The following is a 17005-nucleotide window of genomic DNA, read 5'->3' on the forward strand; positions in this document are numbered from 1 at the left end:
GGTGCCTGCTCTAATCATGGGTTCTCACTCTGCAACTCTGGGCATTAAGCTTGCTTAATCTCCACAACGGCCCCCTGCGGCGGGATGTCTGGCTTTCACCTTGGGGATGCCCTGTAGGGGCTATCTCACAGGGAAAAACCAGGACGGGTTCCCAAGGCAAGCGCCGGGAAACCTCCGGGTAGCTGTGCGCTCAATAAATGCAATAATAATAATAATAATATACCTCCCTGAAAAACAAACAATCATAAACTTGCACAAAAGTACAGGTGAAAGTGTAAGTATTTATTTTTTAATCCGGCCCATATGCTTCAGAATCAAACTGTTTTCATGAGTAGAATTTGCATTTATCAAATCTCACTCTGACGGAAAAGCCACACAATTCTTTTTATAACCTTTCTAACATGACTTGGTACAGTTTTTCACAATTCACTAATGACTTTCAATGCACAAAATGGCACACCAGTTCAATAACTTTTTCCACTCATTTGCACAATATCATTAAGCTGCTCTTATTTAGTTGATGCTAATTAGTTCCTGCCTGTGTTTTATTTTTATACTTAAATTTTTACTTGTTTAATTATGTTTGTTTGCATGTGACATCCATAATGTGAAATGTGATTCCTTTTATGAATAAAACACAGGGGCATATTACCAACGTTTAGCGATATTTACCGCTAACGATGCTGAGCAACAAATTTTTTAACGCTAAGCATCGCCGGAAATTATCGCAGAGATAACTTGCTATTAGCAAGGTTTATCTCAGTAGTGATGAAAATCCTCGCGCTAACTGCCAATTGAGAGATTATCGCTGGCAAACCAACGATAATCTCTCGAAGTTTGGCGTTAGCTTGATGATAGGGGCTCACAAACTTAGCCATGATATCCATCTTCCATAGGATATCATGGCTAAGTCAGGAAAATACCAGGTGTAAAAAAAAAGCAGTGCTAACCGGGGTTAGCGCTGCTTTTTTTATCACTAACAGGGTTAGCGAAATTCTTGATAATAGGAGAAATAACGCTTAATAACATTTCTCCAATTTTTTTTCTCTGGAAAGCCCCCTTTGCATCTCATTAGAGATGCAAGGGGAAGCGTAGACAAAAAGGGTGCTAACATGCAAATTTGAGTGTTAGCACCCTGTTGCTGATAGGGAGATAATTTTATCTCTGCTTTCTTGGCTTTTAAAGCTAAAAAAGCGGAGATAAATCCCTTGATAATATGCCCCACAGTCTTTAAGTTGCAACAATATTGCTGTTTGACAAAACATCTTTATCTGATAGGGGACAGCATGACATAGTAATCACAAACCATGTACTCATTGGCACACTTGATCAGCACTAGAAATCACCACTTTTCAGTGTAAAAATAATTAATGAAAACAATAAATGAACAGCTTGCCCAGCAGAGCCAATGCTGTATGCCAGTATGCTTTAAATCATGACAAACATTACCATCAGTCGACCTGATTGCATGGATTTCAGATCAGAGCAGCATGGACGGTTTCTGTCGCTACTGATTTATTTCATTAATTGTTTCAGTAGTCCACGTCACACCCAAGGGACAGCAGAGCACTAAACCATCAACAGCAGAGCGAACATCAAGCAATCAATGAACATCTAAACAATAAAATAACCTCATTAGTAGCATTCAGTATGTCCATACACCCCAGACAGGGCAAATCCATCACACCTGCCTTCATGGAATAAAGTGCAGGCCTGTGCTCTGCCATCTATTAAAAACAGCATGTAGGTGAATGAACGTGATCTTACTAATAATATGTGGATGGATTTAAATGAGTTTAATATATCACTCGAGAACCCAGGTATTTTCTACACCAGGGGGCTTATTTACAAGCCCATTGTGCCGCTGGTGCGTGACTTTTATTGGCGCACCGACAGCGCTATGGGCTTCCCCATATTTACAATGCCATGTGAAGTCACTCTGTGTAACTTTTCATGGCCTTGTAAATATGTTTCCCGTTCACGCATAAATCTGCGTGAAAGGGGCGTTCCATGGTGTTGCTGTGGTTGTTCCCACGCAACATCCATGGAGCTTGACGCATTCCAGAGTTAAAACATTTTGTAAACCTGGGAATGCGTCAGAATTATAGGCCTCCCCAGGGAGGTGCAATGATGAGAAAAAATTTAAAGTCTCGATTTTTCCTCTTTTCTATGCATAATGCCTTATGTGCAGGAAGGTGTCCCCTTCTCCACAAAAACAACGATCCCCTCCGCACAGGCACCCTTGCAAAATGGCGCAAGGGTGTCTGCACTGGTTCACGGCTGCTCCTTGTGCACTGGCGCAGGGGAGACGCGCAGGAATGCACATTATATTGTAGATATGGCACATTCCTGCCTTTTATTTTGAGGCACAGCTGCTCAGCGCTAGGCTTGCTGCTGTGGCGTGCATCAAACTATTGTAAATGAGGCCCTTAGTCTGTTAATAAATGTTATTGCTTGGAGAAAGTAATGCATCTCAAGGCACACAACTGATCAATTCTTAAGGGTTAGCAAGCAACATATTTGGACGTTATGATTCTTAGGAATACACACGATTCACGTCTGCCTGCTTGGGATCTATGGAGAAAGCTCTCAAAGATAACAACATGACATTGTATTTAGTGTCAGTTTGGGGTGGGAGCCCGTTCAGGTCACTGGACACCAGAATGGCATGCTCCAAATCAGTAATGTCAATGTCTATCCTAAAAGCTACAATTTAGATACTCTTGAGTACCGCGTGACCAATTTGCAAAGCCTCACAAAAGGGCATTTGCATGATCAATGCACCATTAGACTAATGCGTGTGCAACATGCATAAAAAAATCGTTGAGGCAAAACAACAAGTTTCGTGTTCTTCGATTAGTTTACTACAGTGTTGGGTACAATCAATTACCGAAAATTCAGAGTAGAGTTTAAACTATTTGGTTTAGGATGAGGATATTGTCCTGGGTGTGGCAGCTCATAATCTGTCCATTAAAGGCGGGGCTTGGACCGAGCCGAACTAAACTTACAAAGCTTGTATTAAAATCGGTTTCATATGAGATTTGCTGGCACTTCTCAATTGATGTATGTATTGCATATTTGTATAACGCGAACTGTCACCCGGAGGGTATCCTCGCGCTTTGACTTATCCAGACCAACGCAAGACACAGTACTACACTGCCCTGGGGAAGAGATGGGACATCAAGCCTTTCTTAAATGAGAGGAGTTCCTCCGTGCTCTTTAGAGTCACTGGCAGAGATGTCAGTTAACCGCATGCGCGCTAGCGGTTTTCCCGCTGAGCGCTGCGATTTTAAAAATCCAGCGTTACGTGACAAGGTCAACTTGTCACACGCACAGCGCAGGTAACCCCATGACGAGCTGACCTTGTCACACGCATCGAAGGGGTTAAACATCGTTTAAACTAAGGTGACTGACTTCGGGTCCATCCCACAATTTAAAGGATGTAGTCGGACCTGTGGCAAGCTATGGCCACAAATGCTTGGGTAAGGAGAATCAATTACTTGAACATACGTCAGGTATGCATGAGTGAGAATTGCAAGCCCCATCAGAAAACGACTCTTGCTTTTATAGAATATATACTGTATGTATGCAGTTGTTTCAAATGCAGAGCATGCATAAAAGCGATGCAATAGAGTTGACTCCTTCTATTCAAATCTTGATCAGGTCCACTTGAGGATTAATTGCTTTGTTTGCTCCAAGTCTATTAATAGCTGTATCTTACACACTGAATACCTAGGTCGTACTCTCTCAGACCATAGTCCAATGCTTTTGTCAATGCAGCCAGTAAATGAATATCCACTCATACATTTGCTGTGATCGAATTCATCTTCCTTGATGACTTTAACTTTAGGGACTCTTTAGTAACCAGCATTATTGCATTTTTCACTTCTAACTCGGGCACAGCATTGAGCCATGGTGTAGAATGGGAGTCTTTTCAGGTATTAAGGTGGGGCACTACCTGTGTCAATCAGTGGGTATCCAATATGAGTTGGAGAGAGACCTCTAGAATTTGGAGGAAGATCTCTATAAATGAGATAACCAACTGGATAGTACCCAAGGACCCTTTCATGGCCGCTGGAAAGACGCAAATGGTACAACGTGACTTTGCAGTGGCTGCAATGCCATGATTACAAAAGCGACTTAAACTGGGTGCCTGAGGAGGAGGGAAGATTGGGACAGCTCCTTGCCTGTTAGTACAGGCAAATAGTAGGGGTGCTTCTATTACTCGTCTAATGTCATCGGGGGAGCGGTCATTATCCTGCCAAAATGAAAAAATAAGGCATTCATGTCCTACTATTTCTCCCTCTGTCGATTGCTGGAGCTACAGTTTCCAACATGAATGGAATCCTTTTTGGAGGGGCTCCCACTCCAGACCCTCCTGCAGGCAGAGCAAGAACGATTACGCGGTTCAGTATCAGATGTGGTGGTGAGGGAAGCTATAAAAGACATGGCAATAAGCAAGACGCCTGGCACAGATTGGTTCCCCATAGAGTTTTATAAGGAGTTTGCTTGCAATTTAGTGCCTACATTGGCAGAAATGTATGTGAAGACCTGTGAAAATTGTATCCTCTTTATAATGACAAGGAAGGCTCTAGTAGTGCCCCTGTCTAAGCCCACATTGCAGGATGTGATTCCCCCGGATTTCCAATCTCTCTCTTTGTTGAATTTTGACAATAAGATTCTTAGTATGGTATTAGCATCCCAGCTGCTACCCCATGTGCAGATCTTGATTCATGGTGATCAAAATTGATTTATACTGACCTGTAGGACCTCTGACAACCTGCAAAGACTTTTTTTTAGTTGTGTTTGCCATTAATATATCATCTGACTCTGCTGCAGTAATTGTGCCACTGGATCTTAAGAAGGCCTTTTACACAGTGCGGTGGGACATCCTGAAATCCACTATGTATCGTATGGGCCTCACTGCTAAATGGGTGAGAAGGGTCAGGCTGCTCTACACTCACCCAGTCACTAGGGTTGAAACAGGGTGCACAATCTCAGAGGCCTTTGAAGTGCTTAGGGAAACTAGGCAGTGTTGCGCCCTGTCGCTCTTTTATTAGCTCTGCTGTAGAGCCATTGGCGGAAAGTTATGAATGGAGGGAATGGATTGTAGGATTAGACAGGATAGCTCTGTCCATGTTATTTGTTTATTCATGGATGATCTGCTTATCTACCTTTGGGATGGCTCGACAGATATTCCTCAGGCTCTGGGACTTTTGGAGAAGTTTGGAGAGAACTCATGCCTCCGGATAAATACAAGAAAGATGTGTGTGTGTTTACAATTGTCGCTGGCTTGGGTTGTCCTGCTTTTTGTCCATCTGATACACTCTGGGCTATGAAACCTTTCAATATTTGGGCATCCAAGTCTTCCATGTTCTGAATGACCTGCATGAGGGGAATCTGGGGAAGGCTATTTGATCACTGAAGTCCTGTGTGTCTTTTTGGTGCAAGCTCAAGCTACCAACCATGGCCTGTGTTGCACTTTCTAAAATGATCATGCTCTACTTTCTTCAGTGAATCTCCCAGTGAAAATCCTGGTTTCCTGGTTCCGGAGACTTGACAAACTCCTTTGTGAACTGATTTGGATTGGCAGACACTGGAGAGTTGCATTAGCTGTCCTCATTCGCCATCTACTTGAGGTTGGCCTTTAACACCTTGGGTGCTAAGGGGAATTCCCGCTGGGTACTGAACTCTTCACATTTCCATTGTTCATGACAAGGTCAACTCGTCAAACGCACAGCGCAGGTAACACCCATGACGAGTTGACCTTGTCATGAGCATGGAAGGGGTTAAGTACCTGACTTTGAATTGTACTTTCTTGAAACTCAGCTTAAATGGATCGTGATATGGCTTGATGGTGTGGGCTTCGCATAACCATGTATTTTGGGCAGTGAACCCAATCAGGGACTCCTACTGGCAAAAATAATTCATCCGGCACCCCAGATTCCCTGCCTGGGTATCCTTTTGTCTACTGCCCTGAATTGCTGGCGATGTGGGTTGCAACATACTGATGCACTGCCCCTTTATGTTCTTGAACTACCATTGGTTGGACTCCCCTATGGCGATCCATTGACTTTCTTTAGTTCAAGGCAGATGGACTCCTGCACGGAGGCAGGGTTGGTGACCATAGGAGACTGTTTTCCAATGAATGTTTACATTTCTTTTGGAGGACTGGTGGAATAATTGGGCCTGTCAGCGGGGCAATTTATTACTTGCTCGTGCCATATGGGATTTGTGGGAGATGCAACACATTGTGCCCTTCGGTTATTTCTGACGCTAGGATCGGGACCTCATTTGGTCTCATGGTTATATAAGGCAATAAATTGGCTGGATATGAAACATGTGGGCACTCACTGGGCTTGTTGTCATCCTAATTGTAAAAGAAGGTGACAGATGCTGAATGGGGTAGGGTGCCTGCATATTCACTGGAGGCATCTCGCAACACACGTCTTAAATAAATTCAATTAATTACACCCTTAGGACATATCTCACTCCTCATAGGATCCAGACAATATATGTTGGGGAGCCTAGAGGTTGCGCTCCTTGTGCAACTCAAGATGCTAATTTTGGACATATGACCTGGGGTTGGTCTGAGCTTGCAGGGTTCTGAGATGACGTAATTTTGCAAATTAATAATTAATTTAAATCAATAAGACCCTATCTAGGTCACTCACTAACACATCTGCCGTTTGTTTACTGCGTTTGTTTACTGCGCCAGGCCCCGAAAAGGTGGGCAACATATCTGTGGACTTGACCCTGGTTTTGACCAATTTACGTGTGGCCTTGGCCTAGAAATCACCCAGGGGACCTAGCAAGGAGACATGGGTGTCTGATGTTACACCCTGGGCATGGGCTGAGAACAGGTCTTTTCAGAGGTAGGTAGATAGGGGCGGTTGTCGGAGACCAATTGCACATCTCTGGAGGGAAGTAGTTGATGAATGGGAGTCCCCTGGAGATGGAGAGTCGAGATTGAGGAGGGTTAGATTTTGGGGTGGATCTTGGTCCTGCTGAAGATAGAATGGATTGCCTTACCCTAACCCCCACGCCCCGCCCGACTTCCTGGGCGTTGCTGCAACTGTTGTTCTTGCTTTTGTAATGATCCATAGACACGCATGGACACAGTTGTTTATATTGGACACAGTTCTTGTTTATATTTAAAATGTGTATTATTAGTATTATATTATGGCATTTAGTGCCCCTGAAAGACAGAAAATTAACCTCATCCATGGTAGACATGTGTTTGTTCCTGCTGGTAGAGTGTGATTGTAAATCTAGGAAACTGATCCAGTGTTTATTTACTGCCGCATTACTAATAACAGTAATCCTAAGAATCTGACTCTGTTTGTACAGTACTGCTGTGTTGTAATTTTGGAAATGCTAATACACAAAAGTGTTAAATAAAAACAAATAAACGTATGCCATGAACACTTCTGAAAGTATTTGTATTCACTAGGCCAGGGCATTTTATTTTACCAAAGCAGCATAATCTTTCAGATATCTTGTTTATTGGGGTTTCCACATTTTACGTAGTTCTGTTTTTCTAACCTTGTACTTTCCACAAAAATGTTCACTTGTGCTTCACTTGTTGAAGACTAGATTCAATCAGAGGATCTCACGCAGAAACTATGTAACTGGCTATGCGCCCGGGACACATGCGCCGCACTGGCAAGGTGCACAACATTGCCTCGCAAACTGTATGGACAATAAAGACATTGAGGAGGGGCCTACTGTACGCCACAGCATATCTCCCACAACATTTTCACGTGGACGACCCCAAAGGCGCAGTTCATATGGAACTTGAAAATTGTGGCACGTCTCACATTTTCAAGCGGACAAACCTCCTGGTGCAATACTGGTAGAACGTGAAAATTGCGTTGTACACAAAGAAACAATTGGCAGCTCTGCCCATTCCAAGAACTGAAGTGGATCGGTGGAACGACCTATAAAAATAGTGTTTCACACTCTTGAGGAGTTAAGATTCCGGTGGATGTTAATAAAAGAAATTATTTTATATCTTTCTGTGCCTCGTTTTTCATCTGCTTCAGACGCATGTTTTGCATTCCAATGGCTTTCCAGCTGTCTCTGAGGCACTCTGCTGTTCACCGCTAATACTGCACCCTGCTCCTTTGCAAGACATGAAACTGTAGCTCGTTACTGCTTTCTCATATCAATGTCTTATGTTTTTTAAGGTAATCCTTATTCTTTAATATTTAATCCTTCGGCGAGAATGAACTGAGCGTGCCAGTTGCTTTGACTGTTTTCTTTCCCAGCAGAGTTCCTTCTTCACTCACTCGCCCAGCCATGGAAGTCCCCTGTACATATCACTTACAGCATTTTACAAGCTATAGCTGGTCATGTGATCTGCAGATTACCAGTTGCCATCTAAAATATCTTTGCAGGCAAATATTACATTATCGATCACTAAGTGTGGCAGTGTAGATGATTAGTGTCTGCTTCAATTGCTAATTAATAATGAATTCAGTATTCAGCGGAATTGTGAACTCAAAAAGAAAACCAAACATAGAGATTGCAATGTTTATAACACCTCATTATTAACACAAGACTGGAACAGCGGGGGCAGTATTGAGCCGTGGAGAGGGGCGAGGGGAGGAGAGCGGATTAGGTACACTGTTCCCCATCTTCTAAACCTACAATGGGTGGTGAGGAAACTGTTGTAGCTACTAAGTATTTGTACTCACTGGGGGATTTCACGAGGAAGTGGCGGAGAGAGGCGTTAGCCTTCTTGGCTTAACGCCTCTCTCCGCCACTTTGGATAAGCAAGGCTGCACCATATTTACAAGGTCATGGTGCAGCCTTGCTTTTCCCACTGCAATGGCGCTAAGTTTCACAACTTAGCACCAACACAGACACCCTTGTAGCAGAGTGCTTGGTGTCTGCATGCAGGGAGTTTTGTTCATGTACAGGAAGGTGTCTCTTCCTGCACAAACAAAACTAAAATGCCAGTTTGTAACTTTCATGTGTGCTGCTTCATGCAGCACGTATACAAGTTATAAAACGGCATTTTGAAAAAAGGTTTGTTTATGTACAGGAAGGGACACCTTCCTGTACATACACAACCCATGGCATTTTGCATTTTCCATGTGCGTTTCACATGGCGGCAGACATGGTAAATGCAAAACTGAGGTGAAATAAAGCATTTCTCCTCGTATCGCCAACATTAAGCCCAGGGTTTTCCTGGTCTTAAGTTTGGCGTCAGATCCTATTTACGCTGCCCTTGTGATTAGGTGGAATGCCCACCACAACACCCACTGCATGCCCCTTTCACGCTAAACACAGCATGAAAGGGGGCCTATTCACAAGGCGGCGTTAAACCACGTTAAGTGGCTTAAGGCTGCCTTGTGAATAAGGTGAAGCCCCTATCGCCACCACAACGTCACTGACAGAATCGGCTCTACTGTACACGACAGACACCATTTGTACTGCCCTAGACCAAGGAAAGAAGGCCGTCCTGATTTTATTAGACCTGTCGGCGGCCTTCGACACGGTCTCTCATGCCATCCTATTAGATCGGCTAAAAACATCGGGCGTGAAGGGGACGGTACTAGAGTGGTTGGAAAACTACCTAAGGGACAGGAGACAGGTGATAACCCTGGGGGAATTTACCTCCACGGAAAAACATCAGACGATGGGAGTACCCCAGGGGTCCAGCCTCAGCCCGACATTATTCAATGTCTACACTGCGCCTCTGATTAAACTAATATCATCTTTTGGCATAGAGGTAGTAGCATATGCCGATGATACGCAGTTAATACTGGTTACGGATAGGGACAACCAGTCATGGGAAGAAACATTCAAGGAATGTTTAACTGCCACCTTTGATTGGATGCGGAAGAATCACCTAAAATGTAATACAGGAAAAACAGAGATCATTCCGCTAGGCCCAAATAATGACTTTATTCCCAGGCAATGGTGGCCAGAAAGGGCAGAAATACCGCCTCATACAACCATAGTTGCTCGGAACCTGGGGGTCACGTTTGATTCCAATCTCGCCTTCAAGCAGCAGGCAATAAAAGTGGCAGGAATGTGCTTTGGCTTAATCAAAAGCCTGAGGAAATTCTTTGATTTACTCCCTTTGGAGGCGAGGAAAACTGTTGCAGTAGCGTTGGTAACGTCGCGCTTAGATTATTGCAACAGTTTGTATGCTGGCACAAATAAAGAAGTAACTTACAGGCTTCAGCTGGTGCAAAGCGCTGCTGCCAGATTGGTGCTAAAATGGCCAAAAAGATCGTCAGCCTCAGGGGCTTTAAAAGCTCTTCATTGGCTTCCCATTGTAAAAAGGATCCTGTTCAAGGTTTTGATTATAACATTTCGAGCAATGCACAAAACAGGACCATTATATCTACAGAAAAAATTCAAGAGATACTGCCCAACCAGAAACCTACGATCATCAAATTCCAATACTCTGGTGATTCCTAGGTTTCGTTTAAAAACCCGTGGAGGAAAGTCCCTGGCAGTACTGGGTGCAAAGGCTTGGAATACTCTGCCTCTTGCCCTGAGAACTCTGGATAAAGAAACAGAGTTCCGCAAAGAATTAAAAACTTGGATATTTAAACTGCAAGATAGCATGGCCAGAACTCTAGTTTGATGCTTGCCTCTGTTTTTGGTCCAACTCTGAGTCACTTTGTCATCTGGTAATTTGCCGGAGGTAGCGCCTAGATGCTCCATTGGAGCGATTGCTGCGCGATATAAATAAAATTTTACATTACATTACATCTTGTGGTGGCGATAGGGGGTTGTGAATATGCCACACTCTTTCTTTAATTATCCCTTATTCTTTCGTTCTCTTCCTGGCTCTCCCAATGGGCATGCCTGGCACTCCCCCTCTATCACACTCTTTCTCTGCGTCTGGTGTTTTTTCATCCTCATAGGCGGTTCTGCCTCTGACTTCATGTTTGCTTTCTCACTGGTTTGAACTAACTTTTAGGTCTGGGTCTCTCAATGCTGTTTATTGACAAGACACTTATCTCTTACCTGTCTATCTGACAAACTAGCCAACTCAACACTGGTTAAATATCACACTCCATAATCAGCCATACTAGCTTCCTTAAGTAGCTTTGTGTTATTGCTTTCAACTCAATATTTGGCCTTAATCTTCATGTCAAGCATGTCTCATCACAAATCGTTCCCAAAACTCCTAACAAATCACTCCTTCTCTTGTTTCTTGAAATTAGATTGGCGTTACATGTATTTCTTTGCAGTTTGTGTTCAGTCAAACACCCCAGAACCGTGTTTTTTTTACGAATATCATATCCTCTACATCACCTTGAAATGGAATTGTCTTTTTTGCAACAGCGAAAATTAACCAAGTGTCAATAAAAGGCTTTATTCTACGAATTCCCTAATCTCCATGCTGGTGTTCTATACAACTAAATTTCGAAATATGGTCACTCACTATGTAAGAAATGGCATCAGCAGACGTGGGCGGTATTGCAATCTGCCAGCGAATATAGTGAAGTTGATAATATCAATGCTTTCATCCCAATGTAAATAGCTAAATCGAAAAGCTCTTGAATGGCAGACCAGGAGCACCTTGAGAAGTCATGGATGGCATTAGAGACTGTTCAAGTAGGAGAAAATGGAGGCCTGGGTAAAATTTCAGTTACAGCGGAGTAGCGTAAATTTGGGCAAAATTACCAAGATGAGATACACCATTATGCAACATTGTGTACTTTTGAAGAGAAATGTCAACATGAGATGTCCAGTGGGTAATTTTTCAGCGTAAACTGTATTTCAGGTGGATTTTCCGAGCGGACCGTTCAGGTCATTTTTGAGCACAAAACTACCGATTGGAAAGCAAAAGCCGCGTTTTGAACTTGTTCAACAGTTCCTTTAATGTGAACAATCAACAAATATTCCAGGTAGATCTTTTTACCCGAGCTGGCCGTTCGAGTACTTTTTAAGACATAACTACAAACTTGAAAGTGAGCAGTTGCGTTCTGAACCCGAGCAACTAGATTCAATTCAAAATCACGATGTACCTGAACGAGCCGTTTGGGATTATTTTTCGAGTGTGAGACGTATCCTGTGCAATTACGCCTAATCTTGCATCATTTTGTAGTGATTCCAAAGAATTATTCTAAATAAATGACTCAAGTTATGCCCTCCCATAAATAAAGGGATCCACTGGTCCATTTTTCCTAATCCTTACTCCTTTGTGCTCAACAGTGCATTGACCTTCCATGCAGAAATACCTGTGTAGGATGGATATGGCAGCTTAATGTTACCCCATGGTATGCCCTCCATGACCCTAAGCTGTGAGTTTTAGTGGACTCCCAGGACCAAGAACACTCATTAAGGAGGATAGAGCTCAAACAGCTCAGTTCTGTACAATGCCAAATCAATAAAGAGGATTAGACCGGATTGTCACATTGTTGTGGCACTTTCCTTTGTGAGATCTGAGGGGGGGGGGCTGGCAGATATGGTTCAGTGCTACTATTAACCTCACAGACAATCATTAAGATCAGACTTCTAACTTGTGGGATGCATTATATATTCGTTTAATTATGCCTTCCCTGTACAACTAGTTCAGAATGTTTCAGGGATGTCCTTGAATGTCCCAGCTGTGCTACGCAAATTATGGTTATTTGTGGGCCACAATCTCCACATATAAAAACATTCTAGCTTTACAGAAATCCATTGTAGGGTTAAAAGGAGGTTTCCCAATAGAAATGGAATATTCTTCTACAGATTCATCATGAATCGCTGTGTTTGTGCTGTTCCACTAGTTAACATCTGATAAACGCTCTCAAAGTGGACAAGTTATTTTTGTGACTTGTTCAAGACCGCTACCTCTCTGGTCATGAGTTGTCTGAAAATGTTCCTGAACATTTGGATCACTGGGAGAACTGCTGCAATGCTCCAAGACTCTTGGTCATTTAGCTCAAGGCATTTAAGATATTAATAGAAATGGACATCAAACTGATATCAGCCAACGTTGGTGCTCAGACACCTCCTGGTTTGTATATTATCACTTGGCAACATCCTTGTTTCTTACATTTGAGGGTGGGCTTGGTCACCTGCCAAAGCAGTAAGTATACCCAGATGGCTGATACTAGTGCCTCATACCAGTGACTCAGAAGTGAAATGAAAGCACAAGTACAAACGCTCTTAAAGACCAGTGAGGGAAGACCAAGATGAATATGAGAAGTCAAGCAAAGTATTGCATTAATTAGACATATATTCCCTGCACCCATACGCGAGTCAACATAGAACAGCATCTGTGTCAATAAGAGGACATTATCTAGTGCTTGAACCTCAGATAGAGTTTGCACCAAACTAGATATTTTTTTATTTACTACATCCTTCCTCACTATAAACACAAGGCAAGCCAAGAAAATGCGCATTAATAAACACTGCCCGCAGCCTCCTTTGGTGTGAAGGATTTAAGCCCTCGAAAGTTCTCTGTGTAGCTGCAGGTTTTTTTATTGGTTCAAGCCTAAAATTTTTCAAGATAACACCTAGTGGGAAACACGCAGGGGTTAAGGACAAAAGGACAGATTTATTAACTTATTTTGTGAACGGAAAAGCTCTGATTTAAAGAATAGAAACATTTGTGACCCCAAATTGGACTTCCTGATATGCAGATCCTATTTCAGAAAAGGGACATACCCCCAAGTTGGGGTGGTAGCTTATTTGCAAAAGGGGAGGTGTCCCTTTTGGGGGTCCTAGATTGAGGAAAAAGGTTTTGAGGAGAAAGCAAAGGTACACAGGAACACTACCAACTATCTGAGAAACCTTTACATAGAGATTTCTTTTTTTTAAACAACCCCATTTTTTTGTACACATTACACTTACATACATCACTCTTAGTCACACACATTGTGCACTTAGTCAGCCCTGCAAATCATGCATAATGTAGCCTACATCTGTTATGACTTTTACAAGGCAAAGTCTGGTTTTATCCTCAAAACAATTTTATATCTGACCTTCAATCTTCTGTCATAGTCTTTGATGTGGGGTCACAAAATCACAGCCATCTTAAACTCGCTGATATTTCAAATAATCTATTTCTTTTTCTCACCTTTCTTAGTGCCACTCTGCATAAACTTTACATCACCCTTTATATGCCATGGGAAGATCATGTGTTTGTGTCTGTTTACTAACTGGCACAGAGAACACACCACTACTCCTATAAAAAATATAGGCGGAAGAAAGAAAACATTTAATCAAAGGTTTCATTAGTAAATATAGCTGGCTTAATGTTTGGAAGAGCATAAAGTGATCCCACAAGGAAGAACAGTAGGTAGAATGGGACAACTTTGGAGAGCTAGAGGAAAATATGGCTACGGATGTCTTACCAGAACAGTCAAAGCATCTTGAAATCATTGGGCACAATTCAAAGATGTTGATGCTATTTACTCTTATACGAGTACTGGCTTGCTCTTAATTATACTTACTCATGGAATTCAGGAGTTAGGTAGGAATACTACAAGAGTAAGACACACAAACTCACAGCTAACTCTTTGTGAACCAGACACATTGGGGCTGATTCATAAAAGCATTCATGAGTATGGGTAGTAGTAAGTATAGTTCAAGTTCAAGTTTAACATTTGTATAGCGCACTACTCACCCAGAGGGTCTGAAGGCGCTTGAGGGAAGGGGTCCTTTACTTATCGAATATCTAAGTTTTTAGTTGTTTTCTGAAGCAGAGGTGGTTCTGTGTAAGGCGGAGGTGGGTGGGGAGAGAATTCCAGGTTTTGGTTGCTAAGTAGGAGAAGGATCTTCCCCCCATGGTGGATCTATGGATGCGTGGAATTGCGGCGAGGGCTAGATTGGACGATCGTAGTTGGCGGGTGGGGGTGTAAAAGGACAGGCGGGAGTTGAGGCATTCGGGTCCTAGGTCGTAGAGGGCTTTGTGTGAGTGGGTGAGGAGACGGAACGTTATTGTCTTGTTGACGGGGAGCAAGTGGAGGTCTTTCAGGTGACCGGAAATGTGAGATTGGCGGGGGATGTCTAGTATGAGTCTGGCTGAGGCGTTTTGGATGCGTTTGAGTTTTTTCTGTAGTTTGGCTGTGGTTCCGGCGTAAAGGGTGTTTCCGTAGTCCAGTCGGCTTGTGACCAGTGCGTGGGGGACCGTCTTTCTTGTTTCGGTGGGGATCCAACAGAAGATTTTTTTGAGCATACGTAGGATGTTGAAGCATGATGATGAGACGGCGTTGACTTGTCTGGTCATCGAGAGGGAGGAGTCCAGGATGAAGCCCAGGTTACGTGCGTGGTCCGTAGGTATGGGTGCATTTCCCAGGGCCGGTGGCCACCATGAGTCGTCCCAGGCGGAGGGTCAAAGACAAGCACAAAGCCAACAAAAGGAAAGTAAGCTGGGTTGTGAATGGTTAATTCATTTTTGTGTAATGTTCTTTTAAGACATAAGTCTTCAACTCTTTCTTAAATTGGAGCAGTGGTGAGGTGGTCCTGATGGATATGGGGATATTGTTCCAGATCCTGGGAGCACAGATGGAATAGACCTGATCCCTTGTTGTATCTTCTGTATTATTTCACTGAGGACATGGTAAACTGCATTGCACATTTCTGTGCAGTGAGAAATATATGGGCCCTGAAGGGGTTGGCGTGGTGCTTGCTTGCCTTGAACAGCATTCTGCTTCTGTTAGAGAACTCATTGATGGTGTTGGTGTAATACTTTGGCTGATGTGAAAAGCAGTCTGTGTGTTTTGGAGAAGGACTTCATTATTAGTTCATTTATTTATTTACTACTAGGATTTTCATAGTGTGTGCAACAATGTAATATTTGCGACAAATAATTTAATTTATTATCTTAGCTGAGAAAGGAAAATATATGGTATTAACAACTATATTTAACTGGTTAACTGTAAAATAGAGGTCAAAAGCAGGCAAGCTGTTCTTAAGTCGTTTAGGACAGGAAAGTAAACATGAGTGTACTCTGAAACGTGTTATTTGATTCTCTGAAAATATAAATGGAAACGAATTTATACAAAAAAATTAAACAAGAATACTTCTAAGGAGAACGTAAGAACCCTTGTTGCTCCTTCAGGCACACCAGACGCGAGCAGTCTTTCTTTGCATATTTCCGCATTCAATGGAAATTGAAATGGAAATGAGCACAAGTGCCCCCCACACGCATGGATGTCAGTTTCAAATTAATGCAGGGGGAACATACAGCAGCACGGAGGAGCCGCTCAATTTCCGTGAATTGCTCAGGTAAGTGTGAATTATCTACCTATGTGAACTGCCGCAGCTGTACTTCAAAGGGCTCTCAATTTAATGTCGTTCTTAGCGGGGTCTTTTGTGCAGCTTTCTTGAAAAAGCTCCTAGCCTCATCTTAGCAATGGTTATCATTATGCCCTGATTTCAGTTTGATTGAATGTATGATGAATGTGAGTAACATAAAGAAAGCGTCACTTTTTTCTACTTCCGTTTGCTCTAGGCATACATTGGTTAATGTGACGGGAGATCTCCAGGCGCAGAGCACACTATCTTTGCTGCAAGTTTACAATTTTTGCAAATAATCAAGAAGAAATCTTCTTATGAATTAAGCATTATATTCTTGGTAGGCTTTCTCTTCGATTCTTGTCTTATAAAAAATTGAAGTCTATGCATGAAGATCGAGTGAATATATATATATATATATATATATATATATATATATATATATATATATATATATATATATATATATATATATTCCACACTCGATCCTGTTGCCGAGGTCCGTGTCCCATAGACGAGTGGCAAGGTAAACTGGGCAGGTCCCCGGTAAAATGTATTTCCACCAATTCTTCTCAAAGAAGCACTCGCACTCAGAGTAATACCAAAGTTTTAATTCGCCGTGACGTGTTTCGTCAGTGAAACTGACTTGATCATGTTATATATATATTTTGATATATATTTATATATATATATGTATACACTTTCTTTAAAGCTTTGCTCACTTAAAATAATGCTCCTGTAAACATGAGAATACTCAACAAATATCTAACACATCTTATTAACATATGGACTGTATTAAAAA

The 17005-nt window shown here is 42.4% G+C and overlaps 1 protein-coding gene across 1 annotated transcript in view; it reads right to left on the minus strand.

Annotated features, from left to right (window-relative positions):
• The window catches only part of CSMD3 (CUB and Sushi multiple domains 3), a 2596150-nt gene that overhangs the window by 2221972 nt on the left and 357173 nt on the right, over window positions 1–17005 (minus strand). The window lies entirely within an intron of this gene.

The sequence above is a fragment of the Lissotriton vulgaris genome, chromosome 4_1 (genome assembly GCF_964263255.1).
Source record: "Lissotriton vulgaris chromosome 4_1, aLisVul1.2, whole genome shotgun sequence".
NCBI classification, from domain to species: domain Eukaryota; kingdom Metazoa; phylum Chordata; class Amphibia; order Caudata; family Salamandridae; genus Lissotriton; species Lissotriton vulgaris.